At 38.7% G+C, this 26,699-nt stretch overlaps 1 long non-coding RNA gene across 3 annotated transcripts in view; it reads right to left on the bottom strand.

Annotated features, from left to right (window-relative positions):
- Positions 1-25,114, bottom strand: part of LOC113413199 (uncharacterized) — a 109,233-nt gene extending 84,119 nt beyond the window's left edge. The window contains exon 1 of one of the 3 annotated variants that reach the window (XR_015748692.1): positions 25,081-25,114. This is a non-coding gene — a long non-coding RNA (uncharacterized LOC113413199). Of the gene's footprint in view, positions 1-21,431; positions 21,540-25,080 lie in introns of those variants that run through there. The other 2 variants (XR_015748703.1, XR_015748698.1) reach the window with 2 other exon arrangements.
- Positions 25,115-26,699: the final 1,585 nt, after the last annotated feature.

The raw sequence follows: 26,699 nt of genomic DNA, 5'->3' as shown, positions 1-26,699 counted from the left end.
AGGCTCAAAGTGTCCCACTCTAATCATCTAATTAAGCCATAACACCTGCAAAGGGTTCCTGAGCCTTTAAATGGTCTCTCAGTCTGGTTCAGTGGGAAGCACAATCATGGGAAAGACTGCTGACCTGACAGTTGTGCAGAAAACCATCACTGACACCCTCCATAAGGAGGGAAGGCCTCAAAAGGTAATTGCAAAAGAAGTTGGATGTTCCCAAAGTGCTGTATCAAGGCACATTAATAGAAAGTTATGTGGAAGGGAAAAGTGTGGAAGAAAAAGGTGCACAAGCAGAAGGGATGACTGCAGCCTGGAGAGGATTGTCAGGAAAAGGCCATTCAAAAGTGTTGGGAACTTTCACAAGGAGTGGACTGAGGCTGGAGTCAGTGCATCAAGAGCCACCACACACAGACGGATCCTGGACATGGGCTTCAAATGTCGTATTTCTCTTGTCAAGCTGCTCCTGAACAACAAACGTCAGAAGCGTCTTACCTGGGCTAAAGAAAAACAGAACTGGTCTGTTGCTCAGTGGTCCAAAGTCCTCTTTTTCTGATGAGAGCAACTTTTGCATCTCATCTGGAAACCAAGGACCCAGAGTCTGGAGGAAGAATGGAGAGGCACACACTGCAAGATGCTTGAAGTCCAGTGTGAAGTTTCCACAGTCTGTGTTGATTTGGGGAGCCATGTCATCTGCTGGTGTTGGTCCACTGTGCTTCATTAAGTCCAGGGTCAACACAGCCGTCTACCAGGAGATTTTGGAGCACTTCATGCTTCCTTCTGCAGACGAGCTTTATGGGGATGCTGACTTCATTTTCCAACAGGACTTGGCACCTGCCCACACTGCCAAAAGAACCAAAACCTGGTTCAATGACCGTGGGATTACTGTGCTTGTTTGGCCATCAAACTCGCCTGACCTGAACCCCATAGAGAATCTATGGGGCATTGCCAAGAGAAAGATGAGAGACATGAGACCGAACAATGCAGAAGAGCTGAAGGCCGCTATTGAAGCATCCTGGTCTTCCATAACACCTCAGCAGTGCCACAGGCTGATAGCTTCCATGCCATGCTGCATTGAGGCAGTAATTGCTGAAAAAGGGGCCCAAACCAAGTACTGAGTACATATGCATGCTTATACTTTTCAGAGGTCCGATATTGTTCTATGTACAATCCTTGTTTTATTGATTACATGTAATATTCTAATTTTCTGAGATTGTGGATTTGGGGTTTTCATGAGCTGTAAGCCATAATCATATCAATTATGACAAATCACGGCTTGAACTATCTTGCTTTGCATGTAATAAGTCTATCTCATATATTAGTTTCACCTTTTAAGTTGCATTACTGAAATAAATGAACTTTTGCACAATGTTCTTATTTTTCGAGTTTCACCTGTACGTAAGCCTAAGTAGTTTGAGTGTATTTATATTCCAAGACCAAATCCACTCATTTTACAGGTGCTCCTTCTTCCCCTTTGTTCTTTGAGCAAGTAGTCATATATTATGTTTATTTCAGAGAAGACTAGATGTTCATGTAAATCTTGAACACTTGTGGCATCATTTGGATTTTGCTAACCAAAATAGCCATTTTTTAAATATTTTTGCTGTATCATCTAGGATAACAAAACAATTTTTTCCCAATTCTTTCCTCTTGCAAATCAATGATCAGAAGGCCAGTTCACATCCTTCTAGTTAAAAACTAAGGATGTGTTGCCAGTTGGTGATAGATAGATAGATAGATAGATAGATAGATAGATAGATAGATAGATAGATAGATAGATAGATAGATAGGCAGGCAGATAGATAGGCAGGCAGGCAGCTCCTTGAGCTAAATTGAATTTCAGATGATTTCAGGGACACATGCTTTCTTGACAATAACAGAATATTTGGTGTCTTCCTAGACATATTTTAACCATCTGATTTACCCTACATTGTCTATTCAAGTACTAACCAGAACCATTTCTGTTTAATTCCCAAGCCTAAAAAAACTTGGGCAGGTGATGCATTGCCAATGAATTTATTCAGAAATACTGGCATGAGCAAAATGATGTCAAAAACATTTTCCTGTGTTCTTTAGGTATATATTTGCAAAACAAATTATGGGCCTTGTTATTGATTACTCAGACATGGATCTATGAATAGATTTCACTGGAAATAATTCCATCTTGTTTTCATTGGAATGGAGGATGTTTTTGTAATGTTTGTTTAAGAATGGCTCATTCATCCAGGCAAGTGAATTGTAGCCCAAAAAGTGTTTAGGGAAGATCTATATCAATGAACTGAGTGTTGTGCAAAACATTTTCCCATATTTCATTCAAATATTCAAAGAGTTAAGAATGTCTTTAAAGGTTATCTAATACATTGCTAATTCAGGAAATCAACTGCTTTAGCATCCTAAATAGGTGCTCATTCATCCATCCGGTCACAGGCATTCCTTCATGGTAGAGTGTTCATTGCATGTGAGTACTTTTGATTGAATGACCCTTGTATGTGCCTTGTTTTATTCTGCAGAAATAGAATGAAAACTTAGTTGCTCTCCAATGTACGAAATCAAAAAGGTTTTGGGACACTGCACTCAAAGGACCATTGAAGATTCCTAATGTCTTTGGAATATGCAAGCACAGTCTACATGTAGTGTCTATTTAGTTAAATGTAAGACCCAATGTAATCTTGGCCTGCATCCAGAGGTATTACAGGAAGTTGTAGTTCTATTCTGCACTGCAGTACTCAAATTATACAAAAATACTATGTCCAATTTTGGTTGCCACAATACAAGAATGCTTAGAAACTGTAAAGAATGCAGAGAAGAGCAACAAATTAGATACTCATAATTGCAGATATGTACGCCTGTGAATGTTCATGTGGAAAAACAGATGGTGTAAAGAATTGTATAAATGTCATAAGGTAACAATTTAAATGACTCTAGGGGAACTTAATTAAAACTGATTAAAAGTTGCTGTGGCAAATGTTGCTGTGGCAGATGTTATCCAAATGACTTAGGAATCTGTAGCATGTTGCCAACTTAGAAGCTTATTGTTCCAGGTAATCAAACAGGGCATTGTGGTTGGAGAGTTAGGCTATGAGAATAATGGTTGTTCTTTGAGGTGGGATAGCTTAATTTTTGAGAGGACTGTGACTGTCAAGAGTAAATAGAGTGGGAATCTAGAGGTCTGAAAAAATTTGTGTGAAGTGATTATACAACATGTGAAATTGCTGTTGATCACAGAAGATAAAACTTACAGGTTCCAGTAAAAAGCTTTGGCAGGTAACTCTACAATTTCAGGCTATTGGTGGGGAATTATTTATTTGAATTATCCCTGAAAACCTGTACTGATTTCTTTATGGTCTGTTTCCAGGATTCTTCTGGTTGCATAAATTGGCGAGAGCCTCTTTGGTGTAGTGATTAAAGCATCAGGCTAGAAACTCTGGGTTGTAGTCTCACTTTAGGCCCAAAGTCAGATGGGTGATCTTGAGTTAGTGACACTATGAAGGAGGCAATGGCAAACCATCTCTGAAAAACCTGGCCAACAAAACTGCAGGGACTTATCATAATCAGACATAACTAAACAAAACAAAAAATAATATCACTTGATTCTTCTGGTTGTATAAATTGTCCTTGGCCACACTGATTCCACACTGGAAAAGCCTTGCCCAAAATGACTTCCTCTAGATACAACTCTAATTATTGAACTCTAATTCTCAGAACCCCGATCTGTTCCAAATCATCTGACAGAACATCTAGCCTGAGAAATATCACATGGGGTTCAAGCAAGCACAACTTTCAAAGCATTGTTTACAGATAGCATCTATCTTTAAATATAGTATTGTAAACCATGACAAAAATATAGATCTGTGAAACCACTATAAAATTAAATTAGGTCCAACCCCAAAAAAGAATTAAAGCTCACTTGTAATGGATAACAGTAAAACTTTGTACAGTACTTGGCAGATACAGGAAAAAAGATTATCCGTTGGTCTAGCAATTGTCTACATCTGGATTACTAAGGTAAAACCATGAAATCACAAACAGGAAATATTTTATCCCAGATAAATTAAATTTGCCCTTTGACTCATTATTTGGCCATGTTTAACTCATTATGACCAGTGTAGTTTCCAACATCAGAAATAGCATAACGTCAATTAGTTTCAGAATTAACCCAATTTAAAATAAAAAAATCAATTTGACATAATCACACAAAAATCTACTTCACACATTAAGGCTAAACCATAAGGTGCTTTGCTTGCTGACCTATGAGGTTTATCTTATAGATGATCCCGATAACAAAGTTTAACAAAGCACAGTTTTAAAATCCTGGTTTAGTGTAATATGTGAATGTGGTTCTAAATGCAGACAATTGCTATCCAGCATAAATTTCAATTCAGTTGTTTATAACAGATCACATGTATTTTTAAGGTACCCTACTTTGGTTATCTAACTTTTCTTAACTATTAAGGTGTACTTGGGACTTAGAAAACTAGATTATTACCCTTATACCTCAATTACTTTTATACCCCCAAAATTAGTTTTCCCTAATTTAAGCATATTGCCCTGTGTTTCCCACTTGCCATACATTAAGGATTTTCTCAAGGCAGTGCTAGAATTTAATTTGTTATTCATTTACAACAATAACAAATAAAACCTGTTCTTATGTAATCTTAAGTAATAATAGTATTTATTAAATATGTATATGAGTTCAAATCTGAAAAAGGTTGCTATTCTAATTCATTTTAATCCACTGCAGTTTCTTCAAGAAATCCTTGATAGTTATTTTAAAAAGTTTATCAAGTTGTATGCAAAATAAATAAATAAGTGAATAAATAAATAAATAAATAAGCAAGCATTTATAAGCACACTGTCAGGGTTCCAATAGATGCCCTAATTAAATCATGAGTCTCAAGTCTGAGTAATCATTCTGCCTTCTAGATTATTGGCTCTCAGATGCCATTATCCTTGTCAATTTCCATTCTGCCTGAAGATGAAGGATGATGGAATCCAAAATAACTGAGAGTAGGGGTTTATTTTCTCTTGTCACACTTTTATAGTGTTATTATTTCTAAACAAATAATTTCCAAGAGAGATAGTTATGTGCCTGTTACAGCTAAAGCTAAAAGTACATGAAGTCTTAATGTTTTACAGATTCACCCTGATATATATAGTTTAGATTTGCAATCAGCTTCATTTGATGAGGTGGATTTAGTCCATTTTTAAGATAAAACTAAGGCCAAACAAAACAAAACACCATTCATAGTATTAGCTACAATGTGGGTGGCTTTTCTGAAATAACAGCTGGCTGAGGAAACTGGGTTTGATTTAAGCAACAGCTGGACCCCTGTGGGAAACTCTAACCAAATATCCCCATGCTCTAGAGCTATCCAAGAAATATACTGTAGGTTCAGTTTTGGTAGCACAATAAGAGTATAAAATTAGAGGGTATGAGTGATACCATGATCAAACTGGGTGAGTGAAAGATTTCAAAGAATCCAAAGTTTTCTTTAAAATATATATATATTCCAGAAGAAAGAAAAGGAAAACTACTTCCATATTGTTCCCAAGAAAACTATATTGGACCCCTCAGTGAATGTTTCAAGTTCGATTCCAATCATCCTGCAGCTGGAGATATTGCTTATAATTTGGAAGAGTAATCCCTGTGGTTTAGTTTTGTCTGATTATTGTGTTGCTCACTGATGAAAATTGAGCTTGTATTTCTGCCATGTTTTCTACAATAGCCCACGGGATTTCAATAATCCAGAATCTAAGAATTTCTCTGTTTTCTGCCTAGAACATGAGGATCACTCATTAATATGTGTTTATTCCACAGATATTTCAAAATATGGGCTATTTTTGCTTTAGTGTCGATGTTCTTTATTCTCTCAGGCAAAGAAGCAGCAGATGTTGAGACTTTGGAAAAAGTGCAAAGAAGACCAACTAAAATGATTAATGGCATGGAGACTAAAACATATGAAGAACTGTTGCAGGATTTGGGTTTGGCTAGTCTAGAGAAAAGAAGAACTAGGAGTGACATGATAGAAGATGGATGGAAACTAAGGAGAGAAGCAACCTGGAATTGAAGAGAAACTTCCTAACAGTGAGGACAATTAACCAGTGGAACAGCTTGCCTTCAGAAGTTGTAGGTGCTTCTTCACAGGACATTTTTAAGAAAAGACTGGACAGCCATTTATCTGAAATGGTAGACAGTTTCCTTCTTGAGCAGAGGGCTGGGACTACAAAACCTTCAAAATCCCTTCCGACTCTATTCTGATTTGATTCAACATAGCACAAGAGCAGAAACTGGTTTTCTGGTTTTAGCCAGAACTCGGTCATGCAACTGTGCTTCTAATACCCGAAAACGTATTCCAGAACAGGTTCACCAGGTGTAATTGTATATGAACAGATTAACCAGAATAAATATACCTCTGTTTTCTAATAATGCAGAGTCTGTTTCGTATACATTTATGGTTAGAGCCACATCTCTCTTCTACCCTCCCATTCTGTGGAATGGATTATATGGACAAATTGCTCAGAATACTTAAACCAGAAAGAATTTGCTCTGTGGAAGCAACTTATAAAATTTGCAAACTGTTTTCTTAGTGTACCTCCATCAGTATTTTTTTAAAAAATGTTTTAATTCTAAAAAAAAATTGAAGCACCATCTCTAGGGATAAGAACTTTTCTGTACCTTACAACGCCCCCAGTGATTTTTTTATAAAATGAAAAAGATGGCAAGCTGCAGTCCAATGCTTGGAAACTAGCCACTTGCCAAAGACAAAAAATATTCTGTGGCACTGAGTGGGTGGCAACGTGCCTTAGGTTATCAGTCTGCCTTCCTTCTGTTGTGTTGATATTGTATTACTGGCATTACTACCACACCAACCTTATTGTAAAAGGCCATGTTCTCACAATTTCAAAAATGCCTATGAGCTTAAAACAAAATAAAGCTGACCTTGATTGACATCGTTGTTTTTTTTTTTTTTTTTTTATTTTTTTTTTAAGAAGAAAGAAGATTCTCTGGGGGGGGGGGGGGGGGGGGGGGGGGGGGGGGGGGGGGGGGGGGGGGGGGGGGGGGGGGGGGGGGGGGGGGGGGGGGGGGGGGGGGGGGGGGGGGGGGGGGGGGGGGGGGGGGGGGGGGGGGGGGGGGGGGGGGGGGGGGGGGGGGGGGGGAGGGAGAAAACAGAGAAGGGGGGAAAGAAAGGGGGGGAGGTGGGGGGTTGTGGGGGTGTGGGGGGTTGGTGGGGGCTTGGGTAAGTGTATTGTTGTTAAAAAACAAGGAAGCAGTGAGGATGGGAGAGAAGAGAAGTTGCCCCTTTGTATTAAAAGTGGGGGGGGGGGGGGGGGGCCTATGTAACAGTTCATAGAAGATGACCTTTCATTTATTTAAACATGATGGGGAAAGATTAAATATACAGATAGTAACCTTTTATCTGCGTATCATTGGATAATTCTTGTTATGCCAATTAATATGTTCCAAGGCAATTTAGTTTTTTCTGGCGCTACCCACTTTTTGGAGTGTAGGTTTCATCAGGCTATGTATAGGGCAAGTGAACTCTTCAGTTGGAAGGACTCCTTACATTTATCTAGTTCAATAAAAAATGCAAACAGTTTAAAAGAAATATAATGATTGCACATCTTTATAATTTCTTGCTATCCAATATTCTCCATTCTTTTTCAAAAAAAGGAAGAATTTGCAAGGTAAATCAGAGGAACATTCTAAGTTCAATGGGAAATCAAAACAGTCTCCCACTAAGACTAGCAGACAGGATCATTAGAAAACTCAACAATTGCATTCTTATTCATGAACATAATTTATCTGAATACAGTTACTAATCTATTCAAGCATCAATGTGCTAATAGAGGACGGGGAGTAATTCTCAAGAGAAGCTTTGTTCTCAGTGTTGCCTTTTAAGATTGTAAATTATTACAACTCTCCTTAGAATGTGTCCTTATTTACCCTTGGCTCCTTTGAAGTTGGAGTCAAGATTGTGTGTATGTGTATATGTCTACACATAAATCCTGTTTAATTCAGGTAACTGCCAAGATAATCACCCGAATTAAGCAGGATTTCACTTCTATTTAGATTTTTTTTCCTTGTTCATCATTCAGTCATCAACATAATACAAAAACACCTTGTACTTAAAATACATAATGTGGATCTGCATTTTGTAGCATTTTACATTTGTCCTAGAAACCAGATCTTTATCTATAAAATTTAGTAGTAAGTCCTGGTGCAGAAAATTTTTAAAATCTTTGCATGCAGAAAGTTTTAGGCTTTCTTCTTGGGAGTTTTGGGGCAAACTGTCTGATTTCTCTGATCTTGCAAGGCAGCGTAACAGAATAATCAGGAATCTCAGAGTCCTCACTCTGTGGATCAGATATCAGCAGCAATTACCCCTTTACTTGCTGACTCTCAATACTACCTCATTACTTTAATACTTAAACACTGATTACTTCATTACCTCAAAACTTATAACCTTTCTACCTCATTGCCTATATCAATGATTAGTTAATCAATTTCTATAAAATAATTAATTTATCAATAATTTAATTTATTGTTTTAATTGATTAGTGTGATTAGAGTGTTTAGTGCAAATAGTGTGATTACTGATTAGCGTAAAAGATCAGGATTCATGTAATTTAATTGATTAGTAAAATTAGTGATTTAGTGAATTTAATTGAACAGTGTGATTAGCGATTAGTGTAATTAATTGATTAAGCTGATTGTTCCTTAGCAAAATATTTGACTAGAGAGATTATTGAAATTGATTAATTGGTGTGATATTGGCTATATTGATTACCCAAAAAATTTTCATTAAGCAATTTAATCAGCATACTATCTCAACAAACCTACCATGCCAGGAAAAATATCAAATGCCAAACCATAACCTAAAGAGAGAAAAATCCCCACCAATGAACCACAAGACTCCTGCACATGCCTTATATGCTATGAAACTCTAAAGGATAATGAACATTCCACCAAATATTATCTATGTGACAACTACACTCACCATGGCTGCTTAGGATTACCCAAGCAAATGTTTCAATTCCTAGAATCACCCAACCATGCATTTCAATATTTCTGCCAATCATGCAGACCCAAAATGGACAAATATATTGCCCTGTTTGAAAGAGTTGGTACCATAGAAACATGAATAATATCCCTTAACACCATAGTAGCATCCCTGGACACTTTAAAAGAAAGATTAAGTAACCTTGAAAAAAAAAAGACACAACACAAAAACCTGAACATCCAATACCTACAAACCACATCTCTACCCAACAACCGCAATCCAATCCACAAAAAAACCTTAAATCCAACAAATAATGATATCCCAATCCTCGTCAGAGAATCTGTTGAGCATGAACGTAAGTGTCCAAACACCATCTTGGTCTAGAGGACATCAATGACAATTATGACATTACAATTGTCCGCAACATCATCAGTGACTATCAAGCATCAACCATCTCCCCTGATGAAATACTTGACATTTCCCGCATTGGCTCAGAGTTCAAAAACAGAGATGGCTCGGTGGCCCCATGCTTCTTCAGGGTCATTTGCAAAAATGAATCAAGCAAATGTAAATTCATTTATACTATAAATTCACTCACCAAAAGCAACACCAACCATAAGAACCTCCGTTCTCACCCTGACCTAACCATACAGCAATGTGCCCGCTCCCATGAACTCTGCACAGAACTCAAAAAACATCTAGACAATGGAGAGAAGGATCTATACATTGACTACCATGCTGACTGTATCAAAAGTAAGTCACACTACCCACAACTCAGCATCCAACCCTACTTAAACCAATCCACCATCACCCAAGACTAGGCACACACACCCTAACTACTTCAATTCAAACTGCAACTGACCTTAAATGCAAGCTACTCAATGCAAGAAGCCTTGTGAATAAAATATCTGAATTTCTCCTCTTACTAAATACGGCTAAATTCATGATCATATTTGTCTGTGAAACATGGCTCAACGCATCTCTCCCTGACTCCATTACCACAGTAAGAGACTATCATGTTTACCAATAAGATCGTGAAATCCATAGAGGAGGTGGTGTTGCTATCTTCTATAAAAACTCCTTACATCTAAAAGACATCCAAATTACCCAGGAGCTTGCTCTTCCTGAGACCATCATCTGTGAACTGTCCTTAAATATCAAATTTCGATTCTTACTATGTTACAGAGCCCCTGATTATGACATCGAACATGTAAACAAGCTAAGTTCACTACTAACATGGGCAACATCCTCACATGTTTTTATCTTTCTTGGTGACTTCAATCTACCTCATATTAACTGGACCCTGAATGAATGTAAAACTGAACCCATACATGCAACCTTGTACAATGCTGTAACAAATCTGGGACTGGAACAACTAGTAACCAACAATACTAGACTTAACAACTGCCTCAATCTCATCTTCTGCAATAGTTTGAATTCAATTTATGGAATACAAATTAAAGAACCCTTTTCAACACTGACCAGATGATTGACTTTTGTCTCACCATACATCCACACAAAAATCATCATAACGATGTGATTCCCAATTATAACTTCAAAAAAGGCAACTATGATCTTACAGACAACAATCTCTCATCCTTTGATTGGCAATTTCTATTCACTGGAAGCAATACTGTTGAAGACCATTACAACATATTTTTACTTGAAGTCAAACGAGTCATCAAACTATATGTACCAATAACAACTCCAAAAACCAGAAAAAACAAATTACCCATAACAATAAGGAAGCTTCAATCCAAAAAGAGATCACTTTGGCGGAAAAACAAATCTGATCACGTTGCCAACTTCAAAAGCCGATACAAAAATTTATGCCACCAGATAAAGACTGAATGCACCAATTATCACATTAAACAAGAGGAAAACCTTTTTATATACCAATTGCACCCACACTTTCTACAATTTTGTAAACAACAAACTAAAAGACACAAGGTCCATCCCACCCCTGAAAGGACCTAATGGTAAAGACTGTAATGATGAAACCATTAAAGCAAACCTCTTTAACACATTATTTGGCTCAGTATATGTAAACAGCAATGGATCATGCCCAGTATTTCCTAGTTGAACCACAGAAAACTGCAATGATCTAATACATATTGATATTACAGAAGACAATGTTGAAAAAGCACTGCACAATCTGAAACCATCTCTATCTATTGGACCAGTTGGAATATGTGCCTGCTTCTTAAAAAAGCTATCCACTGCCATAGCCGAACCTCTAAGCATAATCTTTGAAAAATCTTTCAGGACCAGCTCCTTGTCAAACCTATGGTCACAAGCCATGGTCATCCCCATCTTCAAAAAGGGAGACCCCAGCCGAGTTGACCAATCTCTTTATGCTGCATCACCTGTAAAGTCATGGAATGCAAAAACATATGGACTACACAACTCGATCAGGGCAAAGCAGTAGACGCAATCTACGTAGACTTTTGTAAAGCCTTTGATTCAGTGGTACACGAAAAACTACTCCTAAAACTAAAATCTTATGGTATCTCTTGACAACTTCATAACTGGATAGAAGCATTCCTGTTAAACAGACAACAAATGGTCAAAATTGGGAGCGTCCTATCAAATTCTGTACCTGTCAACATTGGTGTCCCCCAAGGTAGTGTTTTAGGACCAGCTCTCTTCATACTCTACATAAATGACCTCTGTGATCATATTAAGAGCAACTGCATTCTCTTCGCTGATGATGTAAAGCTATTTAACAGATAATACTAGTACCCGCCAAAAAGACCTCGACTATGTATCAGAATGGTCAATCAAATGGCAACTTCAAATCTCAACAAATAAATGCTCTGTCTTACGTATTGGCAAAAAAATCAGAAAATAAAATACAAGCTGAATAGTCAAGACCTTGTTGATGATGCAAGCTCTGTAAAGGACCTTGGAATACTCATCTCTAATGATCTAAGTGCTAGAGCCCACTGTAACTACATAGCCAAAAAGGCATTAAGAGTTGTTAACCTAATCCTACGTAGCTTTTTCTCTGATAATATCACACTACTAACTAGAGCATACAAAACATTTGCTCGACCAATACTCGAATACAGCTCATCAGTCTGGAACCCACATTACGTATCTGACATTAGCACAGTTGAGAAAGTCCAGAAATATTTCACAAGAAGAGTTCCCCACTCCTCTACTCGTTGTAGAATACCTTACACCACCAGACTCGAAATTCTAGACCTAGAAAACTTAGAACTATGCCGCCTTTGGTCTGATCTAAGTATACTATATAAAATTATATATTGCAATGTCCTACCTGTCAGTGAATACTTCAGCTTCAACAATAACAACACAAGAGCACACAATAGATACAAACTCAAGGTTAACCTCACCAAACTTGATTGCAGGAAATACAACTTCAGCAACAGAGTGGTCAATGTCTGGAATACTCTACCTGACTGTGGTTTCTTCCCCAAACCCCAAAAACTTTACTGTCTACTATTGACCTCACCCCTTTCCTAAGTGGTCTGTACAGGGAGTGCATAAGCGTACCAATGTGCCTACCGTCCCTGTCCTATTGTTTCTTTTTATTTTTCTTATATGTATCCATTTCATGTATTCATAACTATGTTTATACCTATACCTATTATCTTGTAAGCGATTGACAAATCAAATGAATAACAAATAAAAAATAACAGATTTGGACGGGACCCTGGAGATCTTCTAGTCTTACCCCCTGCTTAAGCGGGAAATTCTATACCATTTCAGACAAAAACTAAGATCAGCCATCTTAGATGAAATAGATTGCTTGGATCTTTTCTTTTTTCTCTCTCTCTATGTTTAGAACAGAGGTCTCCAAACTTGGCAACTTTAAGACTTGTGGATTTCAACTCCCAGAATTTCAACTTCAACACCATAGCTGGCTGGAGAATTTTGGGAGTTTAAGTCCACAAGTCTTAAAGTTGTCAAGTCTGGAGACCCCTGGTTTATAACAAGGACAGAAAATACAGAATGCATTGATCTTTCTGAAGGATGATTTATGTTGGAATTAATTAGTTAATATTCTTCAATCTCTCAGCAGCTTGAAAGACCTTGTGTTCTCTTCCTATCTCTCCAGGTGTTCTAATCTAGAACATGACATTGCAAGACTTCTCTAGTCTCTTCCAAAGTGTTCTGTCTTGTTTTCCCTGGTAACATTAATGGATAAAGGATCATCTGGGCTGAGTTGTCATCAGTAAGATGACCTTACCCAGCTACATTCTCCTTTCTTAAATGTTCAGGGTCAGATTCTCCAGAACCTCTGAATGCCATCAGGATATGAAATATTGGCTGTGGAAAAACAAAGTGAAATCCACTGTGAATACAATCATATAAGATCTTATTAAAATTTCTGCGCAAGACTTTTCCCGAAATGCAGAGGTCAGGACAAGGAAAAAAAGCAGAGAATGTAGTGTACATTTGTGGATTTGACAAGGAACATGAAATGACAATCAGTTGAGACCCAGTAATTATAGTGTTGTGGCAGCAACTAGCTGCCATTTTGCCCTTCCTCCCTGGCCTGTACTTCCATTATATAACTTTATATTATGTAGCATTATGAAAGTCTATCTTTCATCACCATCCATTTCTTTCAGCACAATACTTCCTGGGTTGTATTCCATCATTAAAAAAAAATCAAGCAGGGAGAGCAACTTTTTTCTTTTGAAAACTGTATGGAATAAGCTATTTTCTTGAGGATATAGTTGATAATATTCTTACTACATATCAGTGCTGTAGAAAGGACAAGACCAAAATGTTTGCTTTTTCTTTTTGGGAAAGTTGCAGATTTTTCAATGGGCAAAATGGCCTTATTGTATTTATTTTGCTACAGGAAAACGTCCCTAAATTAAGAAAAAAATATATCTATAAAGGAGAATATTTGTAGCTCAGGGTTGAAATGAGAGGTCCTTGGTGCTCTCTGAGCTTGGTTATTTTCTTGCAGATGTTTCATTGCCCAAACTAGCTATATCATCAATGCTGGTCTATGATATCAGGACTAGCATGGATTATATAACCTAGTTTGGGTAATGAAACACCTGCAAGAAAAAAAAACAAGCTGAGTGCACCAAAGACCCTGCAAGAAAAAGTTTTTTTTAATCTGCTAAATTTTAAGATGTTCATTTTTGTACTTAATTTCCCCCAAAGCTTTCGTTCATGTTTGTGTGTCTTTTGAGTCAGGGTTGAGTCCTAGGAACTGCCTGGGCTGATTGCTGCAGTTTTTCTGGCAAGGTTTTAAAATCTTGCCCTTGCTTTCTTTCCAAGGCTGAGAAAGTATAACTGATCTACAGTCATCAAGTTGAGTTTGTGCCTAAGGTGGGACTAGAACTCACTGTCTCCCAGTTTCTAACCTGGTGCCATTAACCTCTGATCAAGTGACACCAAATCAAAATACAAATTGAGAAATATAGCTGAATTCATCCCAGGCATGTTTTGTATATATCAACTACTGCTGGAGATTTCCTACCCCTGCAGTAAACTATCTCAAATTCATTGGCAAAGATGAAATGTATTCCTCTATAGGTAAATGATAACGTTTTCTTATCAGACAGCATCATCGAAATAAAGGCAGTGTCTATCTTCTCCTTCTATCTCTACTAATAGCCTTTCATTAGTAAGATCTAAAATGTAACACAGTGACTCAAATAAGCATGCCGCTCCTGCCAAGAATCTTTGAAACACCTGACCTCTCATCCAATACATCAAACCTACCATAATGAAGTATATTTTGCTAGTAATATACAAACATTCATACCCGTAACAGAAGTGTCACTGGGTACGTGCAAAATATAATATTCCAGAACTCTTAAGCACGTCAGTTCTCCAATGGATCAGTTCCAGAGGTGGTCCAATGGTTACACAGAGGTTAATCCTCCAAAGTAGAAGTAATTCAAACACCACAAATTTCTTCTATTTCAGGAAACTACTAAACATCCTCAGATTAGTATTGTCCAGAGCAAAAACAATGTGCACTAGAGTTCTTTGGAATGTTCCATTCCAGAAATGTCCCATTTTGCACATTCCTAAAATGGTGTTCTTTCTATGACATATTGTTAAGCCTGGATTCCCCAATGGGTGTTAAGGAAAACAAACTTTACAGAACGTGCAGCGAAGTCAGATAGGAAGACAGGTAAATGTGTGAGATAAGTTTTCTAGTTAACACGCAGTAAAAATACAGATACGCTTGTGCTATCAAAAATATAGTTTATTCCATTTAAGAATTATAGCATAGTCAAACAAACGGTCCATTAGTCATATATCAATTTCAGTCAAGTCTTGTCGGGGATACTCTATTTGCAAAATCCGTGTTGAATAGCCAATGTCAGTTCACTTACAATAAATCAATCCAATCTTTATCTTCTCTCCGTTGAGAAAATATCAACACTCCTTCTTCGGCAAGAACGCAGTCATCAATCCTTCCAGTAATTAGGGATCAGTAAGCCAGAGAGAGAGAGCTGGAATTGCCTCGCTTCTTATATAGTGCTTTTACAACCACACCCTCAATTACATTCTTGCAGTTAAAGTTACACACACTTTAACTAACAAACCATGATACCATATTTATTATTTTTACCCAAACCAGTTAGGGTAAACAATGTTATCCCTAACACATATGATATTAACATAATTTGATTTTAGACATCAGTTACCATGCTATACAGAAACCATGGATAAAACACACTAATTTTCCCATTCTCAGTTGTTAGTTAGAAGTGTGCTAGAAACTTCAAGTAAGGCTACTGAGAAGAGATTAATAGATTATGATAGATTGTAGAATATAATAATAGATTATTAATAGATTATAAAGAAAAGGCTAATAAATTATATATTACATCTAAAGTTCATGAGTCTCAAAAGTTGAGTGATGTGCATCCTGTAATAATTATCCAGAATGTAACTGCCCTGAAACAATATTACTTACTAACATTTAAGAAAATGAGATAACTATATGGCACTACAGGGTGAAGAAATCAAGATTTCTATGCTTTCCAGCTCCATTCTGTTCAGATGTTGGCTTCTTTCAGAACACTATTACATCACTGATGCCACCTCGCTTAACATTTGTAAATGCCAAAATTCTTCTGTTTTTTTTGGGGGGGGGGTGGAGAGGGAGGGCAGGCCAGGTTGCCAAACTATAAAGGGCGGAATGAAGTGTTCGTGGAAAATGCAAGTAGAAAAAAGGAAATGCATGCTTTTGGAGATGCTGCTGGAGTTGATACCAGCAGTATTCACATGCCTCTTGGATTTTTAGAACAAATTGTTCTAGAAATCTTCTGAATCTGTGGGTTCTCAAAATGGCATAGGAAGTTCAGACCACTTCAAGATCTAGGGACAGAGTACTTTCTGATATTCAGCAAGATGTTTTTGGAACAGTCATCTTTCTCTGTTACCTAGAGTAACCACATGGAAGTACTATGTAGAAAAGAACCTCCAGTGATATGACACTATACTGCGGGCGGGGTGGGGGGAAATGATGCAACCCTCACATATTGAGAAACAAGCTCAAGATACTGCTTGAAGCTGTCTCAATGCTTGAAGCTGTCTCACCAATTCCAGCATGTAAGAAAAAGGCTTGTTAAAAAGCAGTTGTTCCTGTTACAATTGCAATATAAAATAAGAGGAGAATATGAATGGCTCTTGATGAAAACCCTTTTTTTTCCCCCACTACAAATGAGCAGTTGACTTCAGACCTCCCAATCTAGTGCTGGTAAAATCTAATGAATGTTTACATGGACCAATAGTGTTCCAAGCATGTAAGGCTGGTAGTAATGTGTGCTGTCTATGTGGAAAATTCCCTAAATTTAAGTTTTCTGGTCCACTGACTATAGATTAAGGCAGACCTAGGAGATCACTGCAAAGGAGACAGAGATAGACAGAAATACATAATAGATGACAGAAATACATAAGAAACCAGTTACTAGATTGGACAAGTGAGATTTGCAGTGTTGCAGTGTGGAATGTCAACCCACCAGCTCTCCACTCTTTTGACATTTCTATTAGGCCTCAGTATATGTTCAGGCACGATAGATACAAGTTGAACTAGTCACAAGGAAGCACAGTGCTAATTATTTTTTATCAACCAAATTTCAACCACACAAGTTAATTCTCCTTTCCTAGTATATCATCTGATTATGTTCTCTAGTTTTCCTTGCACTTGGAATTGCTCTGTGGGGGAATTGAGAAAATCTGATAAAATGCAAACAATTATCTCCACTGTTGGAAGTCATACCTTCTGACATAAAGCAGATTCTTAGCTGCTCTAAAACAAAACCAGTTTAACCAGAATCACTGTGGTCTTCTTTGCACACTCTAATTCAGCTTTCAACATAAGAAGGCCCTTCTCATAGCCTTCCCAGGTGATATTTACTCTATTCTGAATATTTGTTAAGAAAACTCACTGGTTAAAAATACACTTGTTCCCATTGAGCTGACTTGTTTCCTCTATTGACAAAAGGTGCAAATTAGAAGAGAATGTCCTGTCCTTTAACAAAACCAAATGTTTTCATGGACCTTGTTTCAATTCCCCTTTCGGAGGCAGAAGAGAAGGAACAAAGCCAGCCATTACATAACAATCTGGAACAGTACCCAGCATCCTTAGGAAACAGGCTGTTCTCTTATGCACCCTTATTTTATTTTAAAAAATTGTCTGCAAAAAATTAAAATAAAGCAGGCCAAATGTCACAAGGCAATAGAATCAAGGGACAATGAGGAAACAAACCAATCTACCAACTGTCTCATGAACACCCGTTTTTTAACACTTCTCTAGAACAAACAAGTATGCAACATTAACTTGTTTATATAGACACAGAAACATACTATGTAGTTTTTTGAGGTATCATTGTTATTTTTAGAGCTCTAATAAACCTACAGAGGTAATAGTATAAAAGACAATGAGAGAAATCAAAACATAAAATAGGAGTCAAAAAGTTATATATACTCTACAAATAAATAACTTTGATATCAACCAGCAATGAAGTTCTCTCTTTTATCATATATCATATACATTTGTTCTCTAAATGAGAATCAAGAATACACACAAACAACACATATTTAATTGTTTTGGCTCACAGCTGAACTAAATTACAACATATTCTTACTAGAAATCAAAAGAGCCATCAAACTATATGTACCAATAACTACTCCCAAAACCAGGAAAAACAGATTACCCATAACAATAAGGAAGCTTCAATCCAAAAAGAAATCACTTTGGCGGAAAAACAAATCTGGTCACGTTGCCAACTTCAAAAGCCGATACAAAAATTTATGCCACCAGATAAAGACTGAATGCACCAATTATCACATTAAACAAGAGGAAAACCTTCTACGCACCAATTCCACCCACGCTTTCTACAATTTTGTAAACAACAAACTAAAAGACACAAGGTCCATCCCACTCCTGAAAGGACCTAATGACAAAGACTGCAACAATGACACAATCAAAGCACATCTCTTTAACACATTCTTTGGCTCAGTATTTGTAAACAGCAATGGATCAAGCCCAGTACTTCCTAGTCGAACCACAGACAACTGCAATAATCTAATACATATCGATTTTACAGAAGACATTTTTGAAAAAGCACTGCACAATCTAAAACCATCCCTATCTATTGGACCGGACGGAATATGTGCCTACTTCTTAAAAAAGCTATACACTGCAATAGCCGAAACTCTAAGCATAATCTTTGAAAAATCTTTCAGGACCAGCTCCTTGCCAAAACTATGGTCACAAACCACGGTCATCCCCATCTTCAAAAAGGGAGACCCCAGCCTAGTTGAAAATTACAGACCAATCTCTTTATGCTGCATCACCTGTAAAGTCATGGAATCAATTATTAACCAATCCATCATCCTCCACTTAGAAACAAACAACCTACTCTCTAATAAACAATTTGGTTTCAGAAAAAAACGATCCTGTAATCTGCAACTCTTACACTGCAAAAACATATGGACTACACAACTCGATCAGGGCAAAGCAATAGACGCAATCTATGTAGACTTCTGTAAAGCCTTTGATTCAGTGGTACATGAAAAACTACTCCTAAAACTAAAATCTTATTATATCTCTGGACAACTTCATAACTTGATAGAAGCATTCCTGTCAAATAAACAACACATGGTCAAAATTGGGAGCGTCCTATCAAATTCTGTACCTGTCAACAGTGGTGTCCCCCAAGCAGTGTTTTAGGACCAGCTCTCTTCATACTCTACATAAATGACCTCTGTGATCATATTAAGAGCAACTGCGTTCTCTTTGCTGATGATGTAAAGCTATTCAACACCACAGACAATACTACTACCCGCCAAAAAGACCTTGACTATGTGTCAGAATGGTCAATCAAATGGCAACTTCAAATCTCAACAAATAAATGCTCTGTCTTACGTATTGGCAAAAAATAAATAAATCAGAAAATAAAATATAAGCTAAATAGTCAAGACCTTGTTGAGGATCCAAACTCTGTCAAGGACCTTGGAGTACTCATCTCTAATGATCTAAGTGCTAGAGCCCACTGTAACTACATAGCCAAAAAGGCATTAAGAGTTGTTAATCTAATCCTATGTAACTTCTTCTCTGGTAATATCACACTACTAACTAGAGCATACAAAACATTTGCTAGACCTATACTTGAATACAGCTCATCAGACTGGAACCCATATCATGTATCTGATATTAACACAATTGAAAAAGTCCAGAAATATTTCACAAGAAGAGTTCTCTGCTCCTCTATTCATTGCAGAATACCTTATGCCACCAGACTTGAAACTCTAGACTTAGAAAATCTAGAACTACGCCGCTTCCAGTCCAATCTAAGTATAGTATATAAAATCATACATTGCAATGTCCTACCTGCAAATGAATACTTCAACTTCAATCATAACAATACAACAGCACACAATAGATACAAACTCAAGGTTAACCTCACCAAACTTGATTGCAGGAAATACAACTTCAGAAACAGAGTGGTCAATGTTTGGAATACTCTACCTGACTGTGGTTTATTCCCCAAACCCCAAAAACTTTAACCTTAGACTGTCTACTATTGACCTCACCCCCTTCATAAGAGGCCTGTAGGTGGCGTGCATAAGTGCACCAATTGTGCCTCCCGTCCCTGTCCTATTGTTTCTTTTTATTTTTCTTATAAGCATCTATCTCATGTATTCAAAACTATGTTTATTCTTATACCTGTATCTTGTAAGCGATTGACAAATCAAACAAATTAATTAATTAATTAATCAGTATATTTGAAATAGCTCCCAAAGCTCTCCTGGCTGCGCAAAATCACATTGACTTTTCTGTGAGTTGCCCAACAAATTCCTGAGTAGAATATCCATCTAATGTGTGACAAAAAAAATTTCTCTTTGAATCACAGTAGCACAGAAGAAAAAGCTGAGAGGAGACGATAGCTTTTTCAAACTGAAGGGCGCATGAAAGGGGTGGTTTCCCGTCTACTAGGTAAGACTGAACATGGGATACGTCAGGATGTGGTCGATTGATTTAGGAAGAATCGACAATAAGATGGCGAGGGACAACCTTCAAGGGCGACTACCCTCAGCCTTGTGACTCCCAGACGCATCCGGTCCCACATTAAAAAGGTTGAGACCAAAAGACGAGAAGAGCAACCCGGTTGGGGCTGGGGCCTAGAGGTGCGAACTTGGCTAGCTAGTAGAGAGGACCAGGGCTGTGGGCTGGGGCGCCACAGGAGAGGGTGCTGTAGGCGACAAGGGAAATGGAGGCGAAGGGGTACCGAAAAGGGCCGCGTGGACCCCAAGGACGGCCCTCAGTGTGGGGCCTCCTGAGCTTCAAGAAGAGATGGACGCCGCGAATGGTGTGGGCCCGCTGGGTGGGGTGGCTAGGCCGGTCCCTCTGTTAAACCAACGAAATAGTTTATTGCATGGAGTGATTTCTTCCCTACATTGGAGGTTTTTCTATTGGGGATGCTACAATGAATCCTAAAATGTGCAAGGGGTTCGATTCTTAGGTGTCTTCCAACTTTTTAAAAAATAATAATAATAAACTACTGAAATGAGATTACTCAGTTTCATGGTAAAGTTCTGAGAGTACTGCTGCTAGAAACGAATTGGGATAAAAAGCCTCCATGTTTCTCATTATTACAAACCAGTATAATTCACTGTTCTGATTGTGAATGCCCACATCTACCTTAAAGCCATCTAAACTATTTGTCCTCATTGCAGCCTGAGAATGGGAATTGTGAAAACTGTTACCCAAACACATTTAGATGATTCCAGACTGGGGACAAAAGGCTACACAATGTGGAAAAAAAAAAACTAGAACATCTCCTGGTTGGAAAGAAAGAAAATACCAACCAAACTTCACTATGAGTGTGTCAGATTGCCTCAGCCTGCACAGTTAAGATGAAGTGGGACATTTGAAGACAGGGAGAGGAAGTGCTGAGCACCTATCAATTGCTCACTGACCAGTCTCAAATTCTTCAAATATTTTCCAGCTTACAACTCCTGACTCTGTGTCCTTCATATCAATCCTTCCCCAAGGGGGGGAAAAACTGGTTCTGTATCAATACAATCTATGAAAAAAAGAATGAGGCTTAGACTTCATTGCCACAAGAAAAGCATCAGTTACAGTATCAACTTCCACATTAAACCCCCACCCTTTCTATTCCTAGCTTTCTCTTCCCAAGTTATTTCATAATATTATCATGAACAGAGACAGAGGCCAACAAGAGGGACTTAAGAAAACATAACAGCTATTCTTTAAGGTCTGGAATCAGATCATTTTGAGGTTTTACTTAATCAACAGAAGAACTGTATAATCTCCAGCCAGGATCTCAATGGCAGTATCCATCAGTATTTTTGGCTTTTTTTATGTCAATGATACTTCCACTAGTGGAAACAATTAATCTTTACAGCAAATCCACAACCACCTAGAACAGGGGTGTCAAATTGGATTTCTCCAAGGGCCGGATCAGCATTGCAGTTCTCCTCTGTGGGCAGGGGGAGGAGGCAGAGGGGGCAGAGGGGCAGCAGCAGCAGGGGGGTGGGATGGATGCCTCCTGCAGCACCCTACTGTCAGGTGGCCTGTTTTGTGGCTGTTTTGTGGCCCGTTTGGAGCCCATTTTGGATCCGTTTTTTGTGCTGTTTCAGACCCATTTTTCAGCCTGTTTCTGCAGGCAGAGTGCTGCAGGAGGGTGCAAACGAGGTGCAGGGAGGGATTCACAGCCCATTTTAGCCACTAGAGGCAGGCCAGTCCCTTGATATTTCCAGCCTGGTCCCACAGGCCTGACCTAGAGCATGGTTACAGATTTGCTTTTGGCTTGCCTAGGCCACATTGAATGAAGAGGCTGCATATGAATGAATGAATGAATGAATGAATGAATGAATGAATGAATGAATGAATGAATGAATGAATGAATGAATATACATACATACATACATACATATGTTTTCTTAAGTTTTCGCGGGTATTTATATGTATGGTATTCAGCTTTGTTCAGGAATTTTCCCACATCATTATAGTTGTGCTTCTAAAGTTGTAGTGACATTTCGGCAGAACCAAAACCCGGAATATCACATCACAGCCACCAGCTCAGGATATTACATCACGGAACTCAGGAGGTTGCACCACAAAACCTCAGGAGGTTGCAAAAACAGCCAACGACCCAGGAGAATGCAGCACCAGACCCAGGATTCACAACAATAGAACTCAGAAGGTCATCACACGGCCCATTACCCAGGTCATTACAACCCAGGAAATTACAGCACAAGACCCAGAATGTCAAAACAATAGAACTCAGAAGGTCATCACACAACCCATTACCCAGGTCATTACAACACAGGAGGCTGATAGACACAACAGCCAATACCTCAGCCACACAGGTTCTTACGAAAAAGCCAACCAATCTGCAAATGTGTGTGTGTGTGTGTGTGTGTGTGTGTGTGTGTGTGTTCTTAAGTTTTCCCAAGAGAAAAATCTTCCAGATGCCCCAAACTATACGACCTCCCAAAATACACAAAGAAGGCATACCTCTCAGACCCATAGCCAGCTCCAGAGGAGCACCACTACAAAACCTAGCTAAACACTTAGCAAAGCAGCTACAGCCCATGCTGAAGCAGCAGCTTCACATGTACAAAACTCATACCACTTCTTGGAAATGATCAAAGATCTACACCTGGAACAAGAAGATCTGCTTGTAAGTTTCGACGTGGTTTCACTATTCACTCAAGTCCCGATAAAAGAAACTCTTGAAATCATCAAAAATAAATACCAACCAGCTAAACATCTCATGGAACTAACAGAACACTGCTTAACCAACACATATTTCATATACAAAGGACAAAGATACAAGCAAATTGAAGGAGCCCCTATGGGATCACCACTGTCACCCTTAATTGCAAACCTGTTCATGGAAGAATTCGAATCCAGAGCCCTAGCTAATGCCACCCATAAACTCAAACTATGGTTAAGATACATCGATGACACATTTGTGATTTGGCCCCATGAAAAAGAAAACCTAAACAATTTCCTAACACACCTAAACAGCACACACCCCAAAATCAAGTTCACCATGGAAACGGAAACAAACAACCATTCCTAGATGTACTAATCTACAAAAAAAACAGATAGCACACTAGGACACACCATATACCAGAAGAAAACACACACCAACCGCTACCTCAACGCCCAATCCCACCACCATCCATCACAGATAAACTCCATGGCCAAAACACTAATCACCAGAACCAAATGCCTGGCAGACAAGACACACAAAGAGACTGAACTATGCACCCTGACTAAAGTACTGAAAGCTAACTGCTTCCACAAAAGCAAAATCACCGGCTTGATCCACAAAAACACACTGAGACATAATGGAGACCTAGAAGATGAACAGACCTATGGAACAGCTGTCCTACCCTACATAAGAGGTACTACAGACAAAATCAGTAAGTTACTACACAGGCATCACAACAAGACTGCCTTCAAAACAGACAAAAAAATAGCAGCCATCCTAAGAAACCCCAAAGATAAAATTGACCTGGAAAACCAAGGCATATATGAAGTCCCCTGCGCATCATGCCCTGCCGCATACATTGGACAGACCAATAGAAGAATAATAGCCTGAATGAACACAAAAATGCAATAAAAAAGCTGGAACACACTTCCTCACTAGTCCAACACATGAAAGCAACAGGTCATAGCATCGACTTCAATGGCACCAAAACCCTAGCCACTATAGAAAACCCCAGCCACAGAATCATCAGAGAAGCCATAGAGATTGAAAAAAGACCAGAAAGCATGAACAGAAGAGATGATTCCACCAGACTGTCAATTATTTGGAAGCCTGCACTCACAAACAAAAAAAATCTCCACACTACAAGCCAGGCAAACACCTGGGCACAAACAGATCCCCCCTGATACCTCCAGCTCAAACACACCCCAACCAGGCACCCAGATGAAACCTAGCTTCCTAATAAATGATAGCCATCCATTTACTCGGAGCCAAGCCGCACTAAAAGCCTCCAATACAGGAACACAATGTTGCCAGCCAAGCAAGACCAAAAAAAGCCACAAAACAGACAGAAGATATTAGAAACACCAATCAAGCAGAACACAGCAAACTCCAAGACCAATAAACACAGACCAAGACTCCCAACCAATCAGGATGAAGAAAAAACCATTCTGGCACAGCAGTAGGCTAGCCCCAAATTTAAAACTGAAACAGCTGTGAAACTCTGACTCAGAGACGAACACTATACAGAAGCCTGATGATGGCAGATGAGATTCTGCCGAAACATTGCTACAACTTTAAAAGCACAACGATAATGACGTGGGAAAATACCTGAACAAAGCTGAATACTATACATACATACATACATACATACATACATACACTGCCATACATATATATATACCATACATACATACATACATACATACATACAGACTGCCATACATATATATATATACCATACATACATACATACATACATACATACATACATACATACATAGATTTTCACGGGCACAGGTATGCAGGTCTTGGCAAGTTTGGGTCTTTTCCCATGTAAGATTGAGAGTATCTTGGCAATGTTTCGACGAGGTCCCACTCACCATCTTCAGGCTGGTGCTTTCGGCTTTGTGCTTGTGCGAGCAAAGCGTGATCGGAGCTGCCGTCTCTCTATAAATACTGGTGGGGAGGTTAGCTGTGTTGTCATTTCTTAATTGGTTGATGGAGTTGATGTTTGCAGATTGGCTTGCTTTTACGTAAGAACATGTGTGGCTGAGGTTTTGGCTGTCATCACACAGCCCATTATCCAACTCGTTATAACACAGGAGACCGATAGACACACAGCCATAAATCCATTTTTTTTAGTTGACTGGAAAAAAAAAGAGTCAAGGCTAGTTTTGTTATATGTTGGTCTGTATCCTAGTTATATGTTGGTCTGTATCCTAGATCAGGGGTCCCCAACCACCGGGCTGCGGACCGTGACCGGTCCGTGGAACATTTCCTACCAGGCCGCCGGTTTGCTGGGTGCCGCCATCTTGTTTGATGAGAAAGTGCTTCTGGGTGAGCTTTTCCGGTTGGAAAGTGGCATTTGGGTCCTGAAGGAATCCTCGCGCCTTAGTTTCATTGAAGGAGGGGGGCTTCGAACAAAACTAAGGCGCGAGGATTCTTTCAGCACCCAAGGCAAGGCGAGCCGAGCGACCGTCCCAAAGCCGTCCCGAAGCGAAGCCCATCGACAAAGGTACAAAGGAGGAGTTGAAGGTGGCGGGGAGAAGCGGGGGACGGCTGGCTGGCTGGTCGCTCAGCTTTCCTTGCCTTGTCATGTGTGCTGATGCCGGTACCGGGCCGCGGATCATTTTGTGATGCCGGTACCGGGCCGCGGCACAAAAAAGGTTGGGGGCCACTGTCCTAGATGATGGGGCCTGAAAAAACAAGAAGAAATGGGTTAAAGCCACATAGGATGTCGAGGTTTACTTCTATCATCTGAACTGAGTCAACAAAAGCATTATCAAGGTAATTTATCACTGAGACTCAGCGCTTCTACTGATCATTCATTTATTTGCTATGAACATGTTCCAAGTGATGGAAACATGCTTGGAGGAAGTTCTAGTAGTGCTGCTGAATTGATGTTGCTATTAGCTCATACAAAAAGTATAAATTCAAGGGACATCTTCTCCATAAAGAACCGGGATTAGCCTTAATCTGAAATCCTGGAGATCTTTTCCCAGTTTGTACAGATCAATCTTCCCCAACCCAGAGTTTTGAATTAAACCTATTCCAAAAACTCTCACCAGAATAAACAATTCAAACTGGGTTCTACAGTTGCACTCCAATGTATCTGAAGAGCTCCATGTTTGTGTAGCATACAAAAACAACACTGATCTAGATAAAATTAATGTCTTAATATGCCTAAACAGTTCCTTATCTGCTTATCTGGGCCAGGCATGTGTTGAACTTTACATAAAGCCTTTATCTATTTTATACATATTACCTTATTGCAATCACTGATTCCAAGAAAAAATTCTGAGATAGGTCAGTTGATGTGCTTAACACAACAGTTAAATGCCCGCTGTAAAAAAGAAATAACCATTGAACCACTTTAAATAAATTTAAGGAATATATTATATGTGTATGATAGTGTTTCGATACATATGCATTTTTGCAAGTACAACCAGCAGAGGGTGATCTGAGGTTTGCTTAGGGCATGCGTGATTTATTTTATTTT

The sequence above is a fragment of the Notechis scutatus genome, chromosome 3 (assembly GCF_049901735.1).
Source record: "Notechis scutatus isolate UNSWTSFEM ecotype Mainland chromosome 3, rNotScu1.2, whole genome shotgun sequence".
NCBI classification, from domain to species: domain Eukaryota; kingdom Metazoa; phylum Chordata; class Lepidosauria; order Squamata; family Elapidae; genus Notechis; species Notechis scutatus.
Note: the sequence above shows the minus strand (reverse complement) of the source record. Positions and strands in the feature narration are given on the sequence as shown.